This window comes from Aotus nancymaae, unplaced genomic scaffold (assembly GCF_030222135.1).
Source record: "Aotus nancymaae isolate 86718 unplaced genomic scaffold, 86718_ANA_hifiasm-v0.15.2.pri h1tg000016l, whole genome shotgun sequence".
Classification (NCBI taxonomy): Eukaryota; Metazoa; Chordata; class Mammalia; order Primates; family Aotidae; genus Aotus; species Aotus nancymaae.
In genome coordinates, this window is record NW_026988428.1 from 12,794,104 (window position 1) to 12,812,169 (window position 18,066).

The following is an 18,066-nucleotide window of genomic DNA, read 5'->3' on the forward strand; positions in this document are numbered from 1 at the left end:
ATCCACCCACCGCAGCCTCCCAAAGTGCCAGGATTACAGGTGTGAGCCACTGCGCCTGGCCCAGCCTCAACTTTTATAGCCGCTTCATGATGTCATATACCCTGAACATTCCAGCTGCAATGAAGTGTTATATAAAACATCCAAAATACCGCATGCCCTCTCCTCTTCCTGGGAGTTTGCCTAAGCTGATCTTCCCTCTTAAACACAAGCTGAATGAGCAATTCCTCCTCTTTTCTCCAGTGGTACCTGATGCATTCATTCCTGTTAGTTCTTAAATCATACTACTATTGGTTGATTTCTCCCGATGTCTAATTAAAGATCATTGAGGACAAGGGTTCTGACCTGCATTTTTGTATTACCAGAAACTAAGAGGACTTTGCACATAATGGGCACTCAAGACATACCACTTGAGGACCTATAACCTTAATTTGGGATACCTTTCTATTCAGCATACCTTTGCAAAATTTTCCCATCCCAAGAAAAACAACTTGTGAGACAACTATTTTTAACTCCCTCTGAGATACTCTGGGATCTACACACACGCACGCACACACGCACGCACACACGCATGCACACACGCACATAGACTATTTGTTATCCCTAATGGTATAGACACTTCTTGAGATCTCATTTCAGACTAGATCATCTCATCCAACCTGACAAGAACCTGGAAGCTATTCCCTCTTCTTGTTTTTTTGAGACAAGGTCACAGTCCAATGCTCAGGCTAGAGTGCTGGGGCATGATCATGGTTCACTGCAGCCTCAACTTCCAGGGCTCAGCTGATTCCCATATTAGTCACCCGAGTAGCTGAGACTACAGGCGCACACTGCCATGCCCAGCTAATTTTTTGTATTTTTTTGTAGAGACAGGGTTTCACTATGTTGCACAGGTTTGTCTTAAACTCCTAGGTTCAAGCAATCCATCCACCTCAGCCTCCCAAAGTGCTAGGATTACAGATATGAGACACTGCACCTGGCCTCAAGGCTATTCTCATTAGACGCTTTATTGTCACAGACTACAGCTAGTAAAAAATGGCCATCTTAGAAAAGATTCTAAAGCTAAGAGGACGTTCTTGATATGAAGCATCTTTGATATATAGGACTTTACATAAATTTGATTCAGAAATTCTGTGCTATACATACTAATGAAGAACCAGGTTAAAATTAAATTCTGTAATTTCTGATTGAATGGATATTTTGATCATTTTACTAGTAAACGCAAAACTGCATTAGAAGAGACATCATGGTACCAGGAATGTGTCCGTTTTCATCAGGCACTGGGTTTCCATTTATTTGTTCTATTTCCTTTGCTGGTATCCAGCACTCTGGAGCTGGTTTGAAGTCCTCCTCAACGTTCCAAAAAAATTCTAAAAAGAGATAATGTTATATGTGGTGATGCTTTAAAAAACATAAAATACTAAACAGAATCAAAATGGGAACAGCTACTAAAACCTCCTATCGGGGATGATACAATTATTCTCCATTCATTATCACCACAATGTGACCGTACTTACGGTTAGAATACTAACACTTTAAATATTCAATTTCATATACCCCATTTGTATACAGTATTTAACAGTTTAACTAAAGTAACCAACATTCCATTAAGTATTAGATTCATGAATTTTTAATATACTATGAATACAAATATAAACACATTAATGTGTATACAGTGAGTGTATATATCTACTACAGATATTTAAAAGCATTTTAATAATTAAAGATATTAATTTCCTGAGATTTTAATTACACTTGATTTATAAAATTACATATTTGTCTCTTACACAAAATGTGTCATTCACTTCAATATATATGTAGTGATTTGTATGTTTTAATAGACTCAGTGACAAATATTAGGAAAATATTTTACAATATTTTTCAATAATATCCTTTTTATATATAAAAGCATTCTAAATTGCTTAAATTATACAGAAAGATATAATGTACAGAAATACCATATCAATAAATACGCCACGGATTTCAGCTATTTAAACATGAAAAGTTAAAAACTAACCTTTTGGGTTTCCTTTTGAATGTAGAAAATTTTTGAATCTTTTTTCAGCTTGTTTGTTTGGTTTTCTATCTAGTCGAGCCCAAAGGTATGGCTGATCTAAAAAAGTAATAACAAAAGCAAAAGAATGAAGTAAACAAAACTTATCTTGAAAGACATTTCAGAATAGAATTTTTCAATAAACAGGAGGCTAATTTCTCAAAGAAGCTAAAGGGAAATATGCAATATAAGAATATATACCACCTAGCGGTACTTGATGCTATGAGAAGAATTACTTCTCTGGTTAAAGAATGAGGACAGGAGACAAAAAGTAAATATATGATATTTTTTATAAGGGCATTGCATACTCATATTTTATGAGTAAGCAGCATTTATGGACCACGGAAGCTACCTCTACAAAATGGAAACATAACCAGATAACTGTATTCACCACCACTCCCCAAACATTACACTGTGCTTTAAAGGTTAATTCTGACACAGCTGGAATCAGGCTGAGCTGTTTTGCATTGCACTGACCCCTCTTCAAGGTATGAAAATACTAATAATGTTGATTTGTACTCATGGATCTGAGGAGTTGCAGGGCACTGTGCTAGTGTTCTTTATTGTTAAGAGTGAGACTCATAGCTTGCACCTGGTCTGAGACCCCTGATAGGCTCTGCTGCTGAAGCTGGTTACTTAGCAGCAAGATGCCTACCTACATGACCAGCAAATATATAAAAATCCCCAGCTGTAACTCCATTTTGCATTCCCTGGTTCCAAGGTGTTTGTCTGAACACATAAGTGGTTCCTGATCTGAGAAAATGTGTCCTGCCAAGGCTTCAAAGCAACTTTGAAGTATAGTAGCTTTTACCTGGCCTCGCCATACTCCTTGCTGTGAGACAGTCCTTGGCTATAATACACATCTTTACTTTTAATACCACTGGTATATTGTGTATCCTTTAGCAGTAATAAATGTGGATTTGTAAGCATTGTCACTTTGCATTCTGTGACTTACTTTAGCAGTTAAATTCTAACCCAGTAATTGCCATCATCATGCATAGTGATACACACTATAGTTTCTTAATAGACATCAATTTCTGAAAAATCTTTTACAGTTTTCTCAAATATACAAATCCAGGGTTTATAAAGAAACTGCTATACGTTGGTCCTGATATTCTGTACTACTTATTAGCTATCCAGATAAATAATATGAAGAACCAGATTAAAACTGTATTATATTATCATTTCTGGTTCAGTGGACCTTTTGTTTCTTTTTTACCAGTAAACATAAAAAATGCAATTCATTTACATTCATTAGTATGGTTACTACCCAAAAACAAAAACAACCCAAACAGAGAAAGGCAGAAAATAAGTGCTGGTGAGGAAACTGAAAAACTGGAACCTTTGTGCACCGTTGGTAGAAATGTAAATAGTTGCGACCACTATGCAAAACAGTATGGTTGCTCCTCAAAAAATTAATTTAGAATTTCCATATGATCCAGTAATTCCACTTCTGGATATATATACCCACAAGAACTGGGAGCAGAGCCTCAGATATCTGTTCACATCTGTTTACAGTGGCATTATTCGCAATAGTCAAAAGATGAAAGCAACCCAACTGTCCACCAATGGTTGACTGGATAAACAAAATGTGCTAGATACACGCAATGGAATATTAATTCCATTCCTTTAAAAAGGAGTGAAATTCTGATACATGCTACCAACATGAATGAACCTTAAGGACATTATGCTAAGTGAAATAAGCCAGTCACAAAAAATAAACACTGTATGATTCTACCTATATGAAGTACCTAGAGTAGTCAAATTCATAGAGACAGAAAGTAGAATGCCGGTTACAAGGGGCGTGGTAGGAGAATAAGGAGTTGTTGTTTCATGGGTAGCATTTCAGTTTTATAAGACGAAAACAGTTCTTGAGATGGAGGGTGGTGATAGTAGCACAACGATGTAAACATACTTAATGCCACTGAACTGCATACTTAAAAATGGTTAAGATGGCAAATATTATGCACATTTTAGCACAGTTAGATTTATTTTACTGCATTTCATGAATTTCCTGATACAAGGAATGTGTCCAGACGCCTATTTAATGTCCAAGGACTGCGTCCAGATGCTGTTTTTTTTCTGGAAGTGAAAGGTAATCTCACCATCCAAAAATAATCACAAAAAAATCTCTTTTCCATACATTTCTTCTTAAAATGACTGAAAATTTCTATTTGCATTTCTGTTAAAATACATTAAAATGAAACTAATTAGAGACGCTGACAAAAGTAATAAAGCCACTGGAATCAATGCAGGAAGAACAAGCTTAAGGGTCCCACAAACATAGGTTCCACTGACAGTTCAGTCATTCAGTCACTATACGGTCTTGGATAAATTATTTAAGTTCACTGAGCCTCATTTTTCTTTTCTTTTTTTGAAATAGAGTCTCCCTCTTGTCCTCTAGGCTAGAGTGCAATGGCGCGATCTTGGGTCACTATAGCCTCTGCCTCCTGGGTTCAAGCAATTCTCCTGCCTCAGCCTCCCTTGTAGCTGGGATTACAGGCATGCACCACCATGCCCAGCTTATTTTTGTATTTTCAGTAGAGGCCGGGTTTCGCCATATTGGCTAGGCTGGTCTGAAACTCCTGACCTCAGATGACCCACCCACCTTGGCCTCCCAAAGGGCTGGGATTACAGGCCTGAGTCACCATGCCTGTAACCTGGCCTCATTTTTCTTATCTGTGAAATGGAGAGGCTACTTGTACAAACTGGAGATATATCAAGTACCATACTGCCTGTGCCCTTAATGGGTATTAGGTAAATGTTTTAGTTTACCGTTTTTTCCCCAAGAAGAAAGTACAATAATAATTTAGGTAAACTGTAACAATTGTGACCTTTTTGTTTGGCTACTATACTTGGGTTTCCAAGGGTTTATGAAGAGCAAATGCCTCATATCATATAGTCTATAAAGTGATTAAGAAAAATAAGTAACATTTACAGTAAATATTATAGTTTTATTTTACCTTGATAGGTAGTAACATAACAACATGTTCCATCCACTTTTTCTGTTGGAATTGCACTGTATATATCTGCATCTAATGCCTTGTGACTTATAGTTTCAGTTGCCAAAACTTTAAATGGCTTAAAAAAAGAAAGAGAGAAAACCGGTTTAGGATAGACAGCCTCTATGTTTTTGCACACATGCTCACCTGAAATATTCTTAATTTCATTAGTTTTAAGTGATGGTCTGCTGTTCATCCTTCAGAATGATTTAAAAATATTTCTTCTGTGAAGTTCTGAATTGTTCCCTCCCTTCTATGCTACCACAGCAACATCTGATTTTCTACATAATTCTGTAATTATTTCCGTTTCTTTATGCACCTTTGTTCTTTGCAGCACTGCAACCCTAGCACAGGCATTCAGTATATTTAATCATATACCTGACAATTATTTACTAAATGCCTACTATGGATTAAGCATTGTCTTCAACACTGGAAATACAGAGGTGAACAAAAAAGTACCTGTCTTTGGTGAAACTTGTATTTTAATGAGGGAGACAAAAGCAGCACAGTGCATGGTATGTTAGCTATGACAAACAAGTGCTAAAGAGAAAAACAAATGGGTAAAGGAAAGGGGGATGAGGTGCTATTTTGGATATGGTGGAAAGGGAAGCTTTCTTTGAGGAGGCAACCTTGGGCAAACTTGAAGCAAGGGAATACTATGTAAATATCTGAGGAAAACAAAAGGTCCCAACTCAGGAGGTTTTTTGATGTGTCTGAAGAATTTAAGGCAGCCACTGTGTCTAGATCTGAGTGAAGGTAAAACTAGATTAAACGTTGTTTAATCAACGTTAACTCCATAGGTGCTCCTGGTATACAATACCAGTGTCTTTCAATCATAATTTTCAGTTTTCCCAAGAATCAATCTACTCTTCAATACATGAGACTTCCCCCTTTTTTATAAGCACAAACATTTTTGTGATCTACAAAACTTGTTTTTCAATTAAGACTTGATTCATAAGGAGTCTCAGCAAGGATGTGGTAATATACTCCTGTCTCAGGGCAAATTCTCAGGGAGCAGGCAAAATAGATGGAAGATAGTTCATACTTTGTTTTTGCCTTTTTTTTTTTAACCATTTTTTCTTGCAAAGCTAATACATGCTCATTATAGAAAATCTGAAAATGAAATGTAGAAAGGCATAGATGAATCACCCACTTCATCACCATTCAGACGTATCACAAGAACCTTTTGGCATACTTCTTTTCTCTTTTTCAGTGCATTTTTCTCAATATTAACTGACATCAGTTTCTATTTGCTACCCAGAAGTTTCTTTAAGAGCCAAAGTAAAATGAATTTCTGGATTTCCTTTTTTCCTCTTCAACTTCAGATGTTTTTCCTCCTCAACTTCGTGATAAACAACTGCTATTATAAGCATAAGTTGTCTAAACTATGATTTTCATCCTTTTCATAAAGCAATTATCATTAGTATACCTCGATTGTTACAGAACTTGCATCGCTGTCTAAACATTACAGATCACACAGTTTAAAAGCTTCTTAATTTTCAGAACAATTTGATCCTTGATTCAGTTTTATATCCTAAAAATCTTCAAATGTATCATCATAACATTCAACAAATGGTCTTAGAAAATATATTATCTGCTTGAAAGGAAAGTTAACCCCGATGGTTTCCTACCATTAATAGTGATTTATATGAGACATGACAGTTCTACAAACTTAAATTTCTGAGCTGTATCAGCTATGGTTTATTTACTTACTTAAAAAATGTTCAAGATGGCAAAAGAAAAATCTCCTCTATAAAACAAATCTCTTGACTCTTGAGTTAGGCTTCACTTTGACAGTAGTTTTCTTACAGTTACCTGACTTCCTCATGTAGTCTGATGAATTGTTTACTTTGAAAGTTGTATTCAGAAGTCTACATTGATCTAAAAATCTTTGTGGTAACTCATTCAACAAAGTTTGAGCATCTAGTTTGTGAACAGCCTTGTCCTAGACTATGCAGTTAGAATATAAAAAAGAAGTAAGACCTGCTGGCATCACCTCTTAGGCAAGACCTCACATCGGTACTCCAGTAAATACAGCCCCACAGATAGCGCAAGCTGGCCCACTAGACCATATTAGCGATGTTACACCATATACTTCAGTACCATTTTAGTTCTAAGTCTTTGCACAATGAGTACTCAAGATCTGAAGCTGATTTTCTTTTTTTCATGTTTTCCCCCTAACAATTTTCACTTTTAAAACTACCAAGAATCACCTGTCTTTTGTTTTTCCTTTGAATGTGTTTGCTTTGAGGGTACCCTCTTCTTGTCCCTTTCAGCTTTACCAGTAGTGAGCTGTTGACATATTTATGATTTTTCTACTGTCAGGAAGAAAAAAAGGCACCAAGGATGAGAAAAAGACAGTTTCTTGGGTTCCTACCAACTTTTTATCTATAATTCATTTTCATTGCTGAAGAAGACTTAGGCAATTTCTACAGTTATATCTGAAGTAACAACATCTTACAAAGTGAAACAACACTGTACTATATAAACATACTGCTGTGTGTGTGCTTAAGACTAAGGTACTATTTCAACCAGGTAAACTAAGAAATTAGTCCCTTCTAGTACTGAAAGTACTATTGAAAGTACTCAAAGTACTGAAAGTATATTGAAAGTATATTTCAGTACTCTAGTACTGAAAGTATATTGAAAGTATTCAATACTTTTAAAATATAACCATCTAGTAGGGATTCAGTACTTTAAAAATATAACCGGTTTTCACTAACTTATGACTCTGGTATCAAAGGATATCAATTTAACCCAGGGAAGTAGAGCCACAGGGTCTGGTCCAATAGCAGTGTGTGTGTATCTAAATTTATCAAAGATCCTGGGGGAAAGATTGCCCCATGGAGCTCCTGATGAGTATAAACATTCCTTCCATAAAAATCAATTATCTGGTCTTTGCTATCCACATGTGCAAAGGACAACATGAGACACTGAGGGGTACATAAAATTCTCCTTCTCTACCTGTCATCAAGACTTTAGACTATTACTGGGGGGAAAAAGTACATGTATTAAAATAGTGAATATCAATTGAGTGTCCCTCTACAATTTCTGGGTAGGAGAAATTACTGAGATGACTAAGTTGATTTAAGATTTTATGGAGAAGAACTGACTTGAAAAATTAAAAACATTCTAGAGGTGACCCAGAGTGAACAGTCTGAGCAAAAATCTGAGACAGGATTGTGGTTGATATGTTCACTGGATGAAACAGATGGCTAAAACAGAGAATTCACTTTAAGAAGGATGGAGGATAGACTGAGCCTCATTAGTGGGAGGCCCTGAATTATAATTAAGAATGTGGATGCTATGCTATAAACAATACTGTAAGCTGTTTTAATTGCAGAAAGGTAAGAGAAGGGGCTGCTTATTTTCCCTGGTGGAGAATATTTTTACAAACTACTCCCCTCTAACATACAAAGTTGGAAATCACAGTAGAGTGAAATACTAACACAGATGATAATGTTTTATATGGATTACATTATTTATTACAGCTAAAAAAAAAAAGGCTGATTGCTGCTACAAACACTGAGTAATAACTGTGGTATTTAGACAAGGAAAGAACATGGTGATGATCAGACTGGCAAGTAAGACCAATTAGGTAGTGCAATGGGCAGGATATGAAATATTAACTATAACAGCAGTGACAGCAGTAGAAAGAATGAAAAGATCAGATGCTATAAGGTAAAAAGCATCAAGGTGAAGGGAAAATTGGCCTGAAATGATTCCAGGGTTCATTATTTAATTCAACAAATATTTATCCAGTGCCTACCACGTGTCAGGTCCTACAGGCTGGGACTAAAGATAACAGGACAATCTGCCTTAAACACATTTTAGTCTAGAAGATGAGAAGGCCAGTGGCAGTGATGAAACTCAAGTGAGGTGGATTTCCAATGGACACGTGGATTTTGTATGTAATCAACAAAGTTGGGAAGCACCCAACTAATGACTGGGGATTCTACTGATCAAAGACTACAACGTTTTATAGTACAATATGAAAGAATTGCCTTAATATAGGTTACTTGTTATTCACTCACTAGCATTTACCGAGGGCACATTATATAGAAAACACGTTGCTACAATAGAAAACCTTGAGAGAATAAATTAAGTAATTACTGGTAACATGAGGTCTGATCTTCAGTGACCTAATTAGGCTACTGTCAACACCGCCAATGGTTCCGACGTAACAGGTAAAGCAAGTCTTATAATATCCCCCCTTTCTCACTGCACTTTTGAAAAGTAGTAAAGCTTGGACTGTGGCAATTATCTGATTAGGTTTCCCCAAAAGGTGCTGACCTGAAACCCACAGGTGCTGACCTGTGGTTTTTCCATTTCCCTGCGAGGGCAAGTTTGAATCTCCTGATCAGGAAAATTCTCTCGCAAATGCCCTGCCTTACAACTAACAAAAGTACAAGAACCTGGACTTGTACTCAGGGCGTATAAGACTTCCAACCCAGACCTCCCCAACGAAACCTACAGAGGCTCCTGGCCTGCAGGGCAGTTCTAACGCGTCCAGCCGCCGTCGCCGGGTTCGCACTGAGCCAGCGCCGCTGGGAGAAGCCCACGCGGGCCGCCCAGCCTACCCGGCGCTGCCGCTTACCTGATGCTCCCTTTTGGCGGAAGGCTCCTCTTTCACCTCCGTCGCAAACACACACGGCATTTTCCGCTGCACGGAGCCCAGGCGCTTCATGATGAGCCCAACAAGCAGTGCGAGTGGAGGGCGCGCTTTGGAACGGCGTCCGGTCCAGGCGGGGAGAAGCCCTGTAGGTGTCACCCGCGGCGCTCAGGCCACCCACACTCGGCGCCCGGCCACCGCCGCGGCGCCCCCACTATGCCAAGCCCCAGCTAGGGGCGGGAAGGCCCATCCAGAAGCGGCTTCCTGGCCGCGGCGCCTTCTGGGAGTTGTAGTGCAGAAGCTGATGCGTTCCTGGTGCGTTCCCACGTGCGTCCCCCACCTCGGTTTCAACCGATGATTTATTTGGAAGTTAAATGTAGGGACATGGATGAACCTGGAAACCATCATTCTCAGCAAACTGACACAAGAACAGAAAATCAAACACCACATGTTCTCACTCATAGGTGGGTGTTGAACAATGAGAACACATGGACACAGGGAGGGGAGCACTATACACTGGGGTCTGTTGGGGGGGAGAGGGGGGATAGAGGGGGGTGGGGAGTTGGGGAGGGATAGCATGGGGAGAAATGCCAGATATAGGTGAAGGGGAGGAAGGCAGCAAATCACACTGTCACATATGTACCTATGCAACAACCTTGCATGTTTTTCACATGTACCCCAAAACCTAAAATGCAATAAAAAAAAAAAGAAAAAAAGAAAAAAAAAAGATCAAATAATAAGCAGTGAACATTTCAGATGTCGATTTAATGCAGTTCCAATGAAACCTACTTACCTGTTATCTTTAGTTCATGCGGGAAGCACTCTAGAAGTTTAGAAATATTTAGACATCCCCAGATCCCCAAGCAGGATGAAAACTGCTTTTCCAGTAGACTGTCAGAAAACGCTATAATAAAAATACCTGGGATCAAAAAAAGTTACCGTTTGAACTACGCCTTATTGTGCAGCATAACATGGTCGAAATGGTTCTGATGTTCTTTCCAGAGTGAATGCAAAGTTTCAGTCTTAGACTAATGCAGAAGTACAGGAATAACTACAACCAGGATTTCATTCTCAAGTTTTTCATAGGAATCTTTTTTATTTTAATTAAAGGTGAGGTCCAACAGCTGAAATGGCTTGAGTACTGGTAGTCAATCAACTGCGAGCTAAAAACAGCTTTAACTTACTGCTCAAAAGAATATTTTGAGGGTAACTGATAAGATGGACAATGACTAAATCAAATAAATACTAAATATTTAGGAATAGTAGCCTTTCCATCTCACTGCATTTAGTGGTTCCTAGTCTGAAGTTGTAGGGGAATTCTGATTTTACTTCCATCCTTTTTGGGCTTGGACTAGGCCCAGGTCTCATTTCTTTGTCTTACCTGCATGTATTCAACTGTCCAGCATATTACTGACTTAGCCCTTGGAAAAATTAAGCAATGATATCTCACTTAGCAGTATCTAAACAGTAAGGGGGTTCCCAACAAATAAAACAGCTCCTTTAAAAAGTTCACAGTTATGCTGAATACTGACAATGAAAAAATTAAAATGTAAAAATTCACAATTTTTTGATTGCTGGATTCAGAGGGGAGGGAGGATGGAATAGATTTGCCATTTCAAAATGTTTACTTTCTTTTCTGCTTTCTTTTTTCTCATAGGAAAACACAAAAACCTCTCCCACATCACATCCCAGATTTACGAAAAAAGAAAACACCTGATGCTGGCTGTATAATGTTGGAACCAGAAACTTTTTAGCATTTTGCAGTCAAGTGCCAGTGACTTCTTTGTTCCTTCAGAGGCATTCAGAAAAGCGGCTCGTTTCATGAGTTTCGAAGAGACAACAACTTTCACAGCTATTAACTGTCACCTCCCAAACTGCCACAGAACCTTTTAGGTCCAACATTCTGTCATTTCTGGGAAATACTCATCTCCTAAAACCACACTACACTTACTATTTGTATAGTAGGAGCAAATCTAGTCATCTCTTAGCAAGCACTTTCTATTTCCAAAACTTTGGCTTCCTCAGTAGCTGGAGCAAAGCTTCTGGCAGAAACACAAGTCCACATCAGGGGAGAGTCACAAGATCAATTCACGGTCATAAACTGGACTCATGCTCTGATGGGTAGCAGCCATCAACTTTGCCCAATTCTCATAATTCTGAAGAGTTACCAAGGAGTTGCTACCAGCCACTGTACTAAAAGTGGTGTCACAGGATTACAAAATCGAAGAAAGTCTTTCTTCTCTGACTGATATGTTAGTGCTCTAGCATGCACCAAAGATGAAAGACACTCAGAGTGAGCCTGCTTTGGCCAACACAAAATACTTACAGAATTTTCAGGCCTACTCCCAGCCATGGAGACAAATTTCCCATCACTCTTCATTACAAGGAGGAAAGGAGGAATCATCCTCACAGGGTAGTAATAGCTTTTTTTTTTTTTTTTTTTTTTGAGACAGTCTTTCTCTGTCTCCAGGCTGGAGTGCAGTGGTGTGATCTCTGCTCACTGCAACCTCTGCCTCCCAGGTTCAAGCGATTTTCCTGCCTCAGCCTCCTGAGTAGCTGAGATTACAGGTGCATGCCACCAAGCCCAATTATTTTTTGTATTTTTTTTAGTAGAGACAGGGTTTCACTATGTTGGTCAGGCTGTTCTTGAACTCCTGACCTTGTGAGCCACCTGCCTCGGCCTCCCAAAGTGCTGAGATTACAGGTATAAGCCACCAAGCCTGGCTGTAATAGTTTTTTTTTTTTTTTTTTTAAGACTAGAAAGACATTTACAACAGGAAAGAGTAGAATTGAAGTAGAAGAAAAAATTTGAGGAGAAGGAAAAAAAAAAGAAAAGTTTTTTGAGGAGAAATTTAAGCCAGCTACAGAAATTTGCATAAGTAGCCAGGAGCCTAATGTTAATCCCCAACACCATGGGGAAAATGTCTCCAGGGTATGTCAGAGACCTTCAAGGCAGACCATCCCATCACAGGCCCAGAGGCCCAGGAGGAAAGAGTGGTTTCGTGGGCTGGACCCAGGGTCCCCATGCTGTGTGTAGCCTAGGGACTTGGTGCCCTGTGACCCAGCAGCTCTAGCCATGGCTGAAAGGGACCAACGTAGAGCTCGCGCTGTGACTTCAGAGGGTGGAACCCCAAGCCTTGCCAGCTTCCAAGTGGTATTGAGCCTGTAGGACCACAGAAGGCAAGAATTGAGTCTGGGAACCTCCAGCTAGATTTCAGATGTATGGAAACACCTGGATGCCCAGGCAAAAGTTTGCTGCAGGGACGAGGCCCTCATGGAGAACCTCCACTAGGGCAGTGCAGAAGGGAAATGTGGAGTTAAAGCCCCCACACAGAGTCCCTCCTGGGGCACTGCCTAGTGGAGCTGTGAGAAGAGGGCCACCATCCTCCAATCTCCAGAATGGTAGATCCACTGACAGCTTGCAACATACACCTGGAAAAGCTGCAGACTTTCAATGCCAGCCTGTGAAAGCCAGGAGGAAGGCTGTACCCTGTAAAGCCACAGAGGCGGAGCTGCCCAAGACCATGGGAACCCATCTTTTCCATCCACATGGCCTGGATATGAAACCTGAAGTCAAAGGAGATCATTTCTGAGCTTTAAAATTTGACCGCCCTGCTGGATTTCGGACATGCATGGGGCCTGTAACCCCTATGTTTTGGCCAATTTCTCCCAGTTGGAGTGGCTGCATTTACCCAATACCTGTACCCGTATTGTTTCTAGCTTGCTTTGGATTTTATAGGCTCAGGTGGAAGGGATTTGCCTTGTCTCAGATGAGACTTTGGACTGTGGACTTCTGGATTAATGCTGAAATGAGTTTAAGACTTTTGGAACTACTGGGAAGGCATGATTGGTTTTGAAATGTGAAGACATGAGATGTGGAGGGGCCAGTGGCAGAATGATATAGTTGGCTGTGCCACTACCCAAATCTCAACTTGAATTGTATCTCCTAAAATTCCCATGTGTTGTGGGACGGAGCCAGGGGGAGGTAATTGAATCATGGGGACAGGTCTTTCCCATGCCATTTTTGTGATCGTGAATAAGTCTCATGAGATCTGATGAGTTTATTGGGGGTTTCCACTTTTGCTTTTTCCTCGTCTTCTGTTGCCACCACTGTGTAAGAAGTGCCTTTCACCTCCTGCCATGATTCTGAGGCCTCTCCAGCCATGTGGAACTGTAAGTTCATTTAAACCTCTTTTTTCTCTCAGTCTTGGGTATGTTTTTATCAGCAGCATTAAAATGGACTAATACATTGATGATTTTTAAATTAATTTCTGCTAGGTTTTAATTTGTTGATGAAAGACACTAAGAGGAAGATATCAATAACTGCTGATTGAAATGTTTCCCTCTGGGAATCGTACTTCACTTATTTTCAACAGATTCTCAAAACCTTCAAGCACTCTGAAACCTTTCTGCTATAGGAAGAAGAGATTACTCTTTTTATGATGGATGAAAAAATAAATGGAATATAGCTACAAGATGACTATGTAGCCTAATTTATTTTCAAGTACCTATTAATATATCATAATCTGAATATGATTTTTCCCAAATCAATGGATAGCAGAGATACATATTTAAATAATTGTTTTTATTGTCTTAGAATATGGATAGCTCATTTACCTATTTAGTGTTATTTTCAAACCTTCTATAAGTTGTTTACTTGTGAAATACTTACTACTTTCTATTATAAAAGTATAAACTAGTTTAGAGTCCATATTAAATCAGAACATTTAAAGATTAAAATATGCTATTTTATTTTTGCTAGTCCTCTTTAGTTAATGAGTAAGGGAAATACAGTGTTCTCTCAGGTAAACTAGCCTACAGTTACATGTGAGGTCATTTATGATGAGCAAACATTGGATGAGGTAACAGTGAGGAAAATTCTGAAAGTTTCAGTTTGTGTGCTTCCTAGCAACCACTTTCAACAAAAAGTGGTCTGCGAAGCTAGAGAGGGTATCCTCTAACTGAAATTTCTTTAAGAATTATCTGTTGTGTAATATACTGTCAACAGGAGGTCAGTTTTAAAGGAATACTACTGATAGCCTGAAAGACTGTGAAAAAGATATTCTTTTTCTCTCTTACACACTGATAGTTCTTATATTTGCATTTCTGCAATTCTTATACATATATATTTTTCAAAATACATTGGATTAGCAGCAAGAGAGTTGAAAATGGCAGTATTTGGAAATGACTGCTATTTCTTTTATAATTCCACGTGCCTAAAGGTAAATATTGGACTATTTACAGTACTTCACATGCTTAATCTTTTTAGTAGAATGAAGGAAGATATGGCAGTAACTTGCATTGCTGAACCAAAATTTACTATTTTCTTGGAAGATATCTTATATACTTAAAATATGGAGTAAAAAAGCCTATCATGTATTTTTGACATCCTGAATTTATCTGAAGAAATCTGAAATAATTTAAAACTATTATTTGCTTGAAACTACTCTTATATATGTCAGTTACATGCCTATAGCTTTTGAATATTCATGTGGCACTTTTGCCTATATGATGGCACCTCGAGACATTAAATTCCTAATATTGAAATATTATATGATGTAAGATTTTGTTTTAGTTAATATGATTCCAGTCATTATAAATTCAAATAGTTGAATTCAGGTAGCTGTCAAAGTTAGTGTAATAAATCTGTTTCCTTATTTGAATTTTTTTTAACCCAATTACTAAGTTTTCATTTGTCAAAAGTCTAAGTAACAACAAGTGTTTAAATATCATAAAAATAGAAAAGAAAATTAATGTAAGCCAATTGGCCACATACAAATTAAAGTTTATAAAGTTAAATGGGAAAAACTGGTAATTCCCCCAAAGAATGAGGATGAATGGATCTTAATAAAACCAGATAAAGGTAAAAACTCAGTATTTGAAGCTTTGTGCTCATGCCAGAAAGAATCCAGTGAAAAAAGATGACATGTCTGGTTTTAAGTGTTTCCTCTCTGTTAGGAAACCTGAATAGAGTTAGCCTCTCTGACTACAGGAATTAGATTCACTTCTATTACCTGTTAGATTAAATGCTAGGGTGATAAAGAGTAACAACAGAATCCATGTCCAGGTGGGCAGAGTGTCTTGTCTGTTTTATTGCTGTATCCCCAAGTATTTAGCACAGTGACTAATGAGTGATAAGTTATCAGTAAATAATTAAATGAATAAATAAAAATAATAATAGCTCACAACACCTTATCTCATGTCATTTTTATAGCTAACTTGTGAGGAAAGTATTTTTTATGTCCTGTTTACATATGAGGAAACTAAAGCACAGAGAGTATGAGTTAAGTATTAAGTTTGTGACAATGGGCAAGTAGTGGAGCCAGAGGTTCAAATACTAGTTTATTGACTTGATAGCCCCTGCCCACTAACCCATGCTATGAGAGTACATGGATCTACTTTAACAAGGGGAAGAGAATGAAGATAGAAGTAGGAGAGAGATAAAAGATAACTAACAACCATGGAACATGTGTCAAAAGAGGGAAGAATGTTATCCTCTCTGCCCACACAACAGGGGCTTATAGTTTTACCAAGTGTGTGTTTATGTGTAAAAGAACGTAGAAGTTTTAAGAATACCAGCCTATTGAAACAAACCACATCTACTTTTGTTGGCATATAAAGAAGTCAGTGAGTATAGGCAATTGTTTATCTTTCTAAGCCAAAGGCACAAAGCACATGTATTTAATATAGTATATCAAAACATCATAATTAAAATTCCACAATAACATACCTTTTAAGCTCCATAAAAACCTAACAGTATCTCCATAGACTGAGAAAACAGGTTATCTAATAAAAGGATTGATTCATAGAAATCGTTTTCACAATTAGAATATAGCTAGAAATTCTTAAAAATTTCATCTGGCTTTCTTCAGAAAGAGAAATTAAGTCGTTCTGTCATTGGATTGTGGTCAAAGTGCCACTGGAGTCTTGCACCTCTATTCCTAGTGGACCATATGGATTAACGGATAACAAAACGTAGCATTTTATCAGTCATTTGCGGCATGTTATACTGTTTAATCATTAGATTATCTTGCTGCTTTCTCACTAAAGTTAGACTAATTTGCTGAAATTTAGACTTACGGTCTAATATTGATAGAGTATATCTTCGTGATTCTAATTTAATCTACTCATATTTTCTTTTACTGATTAGCAGCCTATTGTTGTTGAACTCTAATGTCAACAAATTGAGTTTTCTACACTGTTTACTTTTTCTTTTAGGGTTCCCAGTGCCGATTTCGACACTGTGAAGAGGCCCTTGGCAGTGACACCGTGTGCTCATTATGGAGACAGAGGAAATGTTTTGTTCCACTCTGCAGGTTTAGACACATGGAAATGCAGGTATAATTACTTAGCATCATCGTTTTTGTTAAAGCATTTCCCTTCAATAACGCTGGATTATACTTTTACAAAACAATAGGGAAGAAATCTTTCTTCCTTCTACTATTTGATTTTAGGCATTTTGCGATTTTTTTCAACTTAATGGAGGAAAATGTTTTAGAAATACCCATTGCATCTTTTGAATAGCAGGGCTTAGAAACGCTGGAAAACACACATGATCCTAAATCAGTGAACTGTAATTGTTTTTGTCTCATTGTGCTGTATTGTAGCACATTGTATTTGTTGTGAATATGGCATCTAATCACTCCATTTCCCCCCATCTCCTTTTATTTAGCCAAACTGCATTCCATGCTTCTGGGAAACCCAACCTTTCGGTTGTCTGAGGATCAGTTGTATGTTTTATCACAGCAAACCTCGAAATATCAATGGATTATTTTTGTCACCAAGTAGCAGTGAGTACATTTTTTGAAAACATGGACATACCATAGTCTAATCTGGTTTTGGAGTGGCAGCGTAGAATGACACATTAAATACAGTATGACAAGATGAGCAATGCAATTTGATGGTCAATGGATAATTTGGAATGATTTTATCAGGACTCATGAGATGAGAGAAAGCTTAGAATGAACCATTAAGTAACTAACAAGATGATGTGAACAAAGAGGAAGTTAAACTTTCTCTATGTGTATCTAAAATAGATATTATTCATATGGAAAGTAAGACAGCTACTGACCTTACTAAACAGAAGGAGGCTGTGTCTCAGCAAAGTATCACACAACTGAAGCCAAGCTTAGAGATCATGCCTTCACTGGTGGTCTCGGTGAATGTGCAGAAAGCTGTCTCATAGGTGGAGAGAGCAAGGACATGACCTGGGTTACACACTTCTGCTTCTAGCAGAACAGGCATGTGTGATGGTTCTTTCTAACTCCTCAATTGTGGAGAAAATGCAATGCCATTGCTACGAAAGCCGTGGCTCAATTCAGTCTAACTAAATTGTACTGAGACTCTACTATGCGATGAACCTTAAAGTAGGTTCTGGAAAATGGATTCAGAAGACACCACAG

At 38.1% G+C, this 18,066-nt stretch overlaps 2 pseudogenes; one reads left to right on the plus strand and one right to left on the minus strand.

Annotated features, from left to right (window-relative positions):
* The window catches only part of LOC135275364 (RNA ligase 1-like), a 15,376-nt pseudogene extending 5,545 nt beyond the window's left edge, over positions 1 to 9,831 (minus strand).
* A 5,001-nt stretch (positions 9,832 to 14,832) lies between these two features.
* LOC135275231 (uncharacterized protein C12orf50 homolog) overlaps positions 14,833 to 18,066 on the plus strand; it is a 65,971-nt pseudogene continuing 62,737 nt past the window's right edge.